This window comes from Bison bison, unplaced genomic scaffold (genome assembly GCF_000754665.1).
Source record: "Bison bison bison isolate TAMUID 2011002044 unplaced genomic scaffold, Bison_UMD1.0 scf7180017864168, whole genome shotgun sequence".
Lineage (NCBI taxonomy): Eukaryota > Metazoa > Chordata > Mammalia > Artiodactyla > Bovidae > Bison > Bison bison.
This window is the reverse complement of record NW_011494740.1, coordinates 136,566-141,221: the sequence shown is the minus strand read 5'-3', so window position 1 is coordinate 141,221 and position 4,656 is coordinate 136,566. Positions and strand designations below refer to the sequence as shown.

Below are 4,656 nucleotides of genomic sequence, written 5' to 3'. Positions count from 1 at the left end.
AGGAGTTGCTTGTATATTTTTGAGATTAGTTGTTTGTCAGTTGCTTCATTTGCTATTATTTTCTCTCATTCTGAAGGTTGCCTTTTCACCTTGCTGATAGTTTCCTTTGATGTGCAGAAGCTTTTAAGTTTAATTAGGTCCCATTTGTTTATTTTTGCTTTTATTTCCAATATTCTGGGAGGTGGGTCATAGAGGATCCTGCTGTGATGTATGTCAGAGAGTGTTTTGCCTATGTTCTCCTCTAGGAGTTTTATAGTTTCTGGTCTTAGGTTTAGGTCTTTAATCCATTTTGAGTTTATTTTTGTGTATGGTGTTAGAAAGTGTTCTAGTTTCATTCTTTTACAAGTGGTTGACCAGATTTCCCAGCACCACTTGTTAAAGAGATTGTCTTTAATCCATTGTATATTCTTGCCTCCTTTGTCAAAGATAAGGTGTCCATATGTGCGTGGATTTATCTCTGGGCTTCTATTTTATTCCATTGATCTATATTTCTGTCTTTGTGCCAGTACCATACTGTCTTGATAACTGTGGCTTTGTAGTAGAGCCTGAAGTCAGGTAGGTTGATTCCTCCAGTTCCATTCTTCTTTCTCAAGATCGCTTTGCCTATTCGAGGTTTTTTGTATTTCCATACAAATTGTGAAATTATTTGTTCTAGCTCTGTGAAGAATACTGTTGGTAGCTTGATAGGGATTGCATTGAATCTATAAATTGCTTTGGGTAGTATACTCATTTTCACTATATTGATTCTTCCAATCCATGAACATGGTATATTTCTCCATCTATTAGTGTCCTCTTTGATTTCTTTCACCAGTGTTTTATAGTTTTCTATATATAGGTCTTTAGTTTCTTTAGGTAGATATATTCCTAAGTATTTTATTCTTTCCGTTGCAATGGTGAATGGAATTGTTTCCTTAATTTCTCTTTCTGTTTTCTCATTATTAGTGTATAGGAATGCAAGGGATTTCTGTGTGTTGATTTTATATCCTGCAACTTTATTATAGTCATTGATTATTTCTCGTAATTTTCTGGTGGAGTCTTTTTTAAGGAACCCTCATACTCTTTTCCATAATGAATGTACTAATTCACATTTCCACCAATAGTGTAGGAAGGTTCCCTTTTTGAAACACATTCTCCAGCATTTATTGTTTGTAGACTTTTTGATGATGGCCATGCTGACCGTGTGGTGTGTGGTGATACTTCATTGTAGTTTTGATTTGCAGTTCTCTAATAATTAGCAACGTCAAGCCTCTTTTCATGTGTCTCTTGGCCATCTGCATGTCTTCTTTGGAGAAATGTCTATTTCTTCTGCCTATTTTTTGATTGGATGTTTGTTTATTTTAATATTGAGCTACATGAACTGTTTGTAAATTTTGGAGGTTAATCCATTGTCAGTCACATCATTTGCAAATGTTTTATTCTATCTGTGAGTTGTGCTTTGATTTTGTTTATGATTTCCTTTGCTGTGCAAAAGTCTTTTGAGTTAATTTGGGTTCTATTTGTTTATTTTTGTTTTTATGTCTCTTACTGTAGGAGATGGTTTGAAAAAGATCTTGCTGCAATTTATGTCAAAGAGTGTTCTTCAGTGTTTTCCTCTAAACATTTTATAGTATCTGGTCTTAGATTTAAATTATTAAATTTTATGATTAATGATTAATAATAAATGCATTTAATAAATTTGAATTGTTACATTTAAAATTAAATTTAAATTTGATATTGTTTTATATTTTTACAATTTTCAACCTCATTTTTGCTTTATCAGAGCCTGGTGATTTTTGTTTGATCAGAACCTGGTGATTTTTGTTAATGCCTTGAATGTATCAATAATTTATCTTGGAGTCAGTCTTAATTTGGTGGTATTCCTCATAACAAGCAAGACAAGTAACAGTATCAGCGAGAAAAACTTTATTTAAGAATATATCTATGTATTGGATTGTCATATATGATGGTCAACCAAACTATTTAGAAATATCAAATCCATAGTGATGTTAATATAAATAGCATCATTTTCAAGTATAGATTTTAAAATCACAAATTTATAGATACTTTATTTCAGAGAGTAATAGAGTAAATAAAATACTTAATTTTAGAGAATATTGACTAATAATAAAGATGAAAATGTTCTTGATTAGCAAATATATATTCTGTGTGGTTTCATATTAAAAGAAAACCCGTTGAACAGACTCAAATTCAGAATCAAATGAGACATAAAGACTACTTCTATCACATGATTCTTCTTAAGAAAAGTTTAATAGTTGAAAACTTGGGATATGTGAGAGTTTGCAAATTTTTGCCTTGGGATTCCTGAAATTTGCCAAAAATATTGAATGGAGGTGACTTCATATATACTGACTTCAATTCTTAGCATTTGTAGAATTTGTTGAAAATTGTAACTTACTTGGACAGGGAAGCCTGGCATGCTGCAGTCCATGGGGTCACAAAGAGTCAGACATGACTGAGCACTGAACTGAACTAATACTTTGAGACATAATTTCACATAATTGTGACCTCAAGGTTAATTAGTTCATTCCTCATGAAACCTCTAGTAGCTTAGCTTTTGAAATGTATTTACCACACTCTCTTCTTTTAAACTTGTTTATTTGCCTGATACATCATCATGTTTTAGTAATTTAATGTTATATATGACATGGTCATTCCATTTTCTCAATATTCCTTGATTTTGAAAAAAGTTTAATGACATTATAGTCAGCTGTCCATATTGGATGATATTTGTTTCATAATTTTATAAATTCTTCTCAATAATTTTTTTCAGAACACTTATTATTTCCTTATTTCTTAGACTATAAATAACTGGGTTTAACAAGGAAATCACTAGAGTATAAAAAATAGCAATAGATATATCATTATCATCTTTATTATGTGAATTTGGTCGAACATACATGAAAAGGAAGGAAGAACTATAGAATGTTGAAACAGAGAGAAAGTGGGCTGCACATGTAAGATTTTGCCTTTTCTGTCTTTGGATTTCATCATGAAAATTGTGGAAAGAATAAAAAGGTAAGAGATTATTACTATGGTAATAGTGAAGACAAAACTGACTCTACAAAGATGAATATCATCAATTCATTGATGTAAGGATCCACACAGGAGAGTCTATATAATGGCAGGACATCACCAAAAAAGTGACTTATTTGATGAGACCTATAGAAAACTTCTTGATGAAAGTGAAAGAGAAGAGTGAAAAAGTTGGCTTAAAACTCAACATTCAGAAAACTAAGATCAGGGCATCCTGTCCAATCGCTTCATGGCAAATAGATGGGGAAACAATGGAAACAGGGAGAGACTATATTTTGGGCTCCAAAATGACTGCAGATGGTGACTGCAGCCATGAAATTAAAAGACACTTGCTCCTTGAAAGAAAAGCTATGACCAACTTAGACAGTATATTAAAAAGCCTAGACATTACTTTGCCAACAAAGGTCCATCTAGTCAAAGCTATGGTTTTTCCAGTAGTCATGTATGGATGTGACAGTTGGACTATAAGGAAAGCTGAACACTGAAGAATTGATGCTTTTGAACTGTGGTGTTGGAGAAGACTCTTGAGAGTCCCTTGGACTGCAAGGAGATCCAACCAGTCCATCCTAAAGGAAATCAGTCCTGAATATCCATTGGAAGAATTGATGCTGAAGCTGAAACTCCAACACTTTGGCCACCTGATGTGAAAAACTGACTCACTAAAAAAGACCCTGATGCTGGGAAAGACAGAAGGCAGGAGGAGAAGGGGATGATAGAGGATGAGATGGTTGGATGGCATTACTGACTCAATGGACATGAGTTTGAGTAGACTCTGGGAGTTGATGATGGACAGGGAGGCCTGGCATGCTGCAGTCCATGGGGTCGCAAAGAGTTGGACATGACTGAGTGACTGACTGACAGATAGTTAACCTAAAGAGAAACCTTACATGAATCATGGTATGAATGTTTCCAGCTATGTAGGCCCCTGTGGTCATCTGAATGCAGAGTTTCTTTGATATCATAGTGTGGTACTGCAGTGTTTTGCAGATGGCCACATAATGATCATAGGCCATTGCTGCCAGGATAAGGCAATCTGCAGTTTCAGCAAAGCAGAAAAAATAAAATTGTGCCATGCATTCATGGAGTGAAATCATTCTATTTTTAGAAAAGAAGTTCTGTAGCATCTTTGGGGTAATAGCACTAGAACAGTAGGAATCCATCAGAGTGAGATTTCCCAGGAAGATGTACATTGGTGTGTGAAGACAATGATCTATAACTATCCTCAACATTCAAGGCCATATATGACACATCTACAGCTAACATTCTCAGTGGTGAAAAGCTGAAAGCATTTCCTCTTCTTCCTTTTCTGGAAGAAGATAAGGTTGCCAACTCTCGCCACTTCAGTTCAACATAGTCCTAGCCATATAAATCAGAGAAGAAGAAAAGATAAAGTAATTCAAATTGGAAAGTAAGAAGTAAAATTGTTACATTTGGCAGATGATGTAATACTGTACATAGAAAATCCTAATGATGAAATTGGAAAACTCTTAGAGCTTGTCAGTGAATTTGTTAAAGTTGCAGGATGCAAACTTAATATACAGAAGTATGTTACACTTCTCTGTACTAATGATGAAGTATCAGAAAGAGAAATTAAGAAACAATTCCATTTATCATCACATCAAA

The 4,656-nt window shown here is 34.0% G+C and overlaps 1 pseudogene; it reads right to left on the bottom strand.

Moving 5' to 3' along the window:
- Positions 1-2,755: 2,755 nt before the first annotated feature.
- On the bottom strand, positions 2,756-4,262 carry LOC104990083 (annotated as a pseudogene).
- Positions 4,263-4,656: the final 394 nt, after the last annotated feature.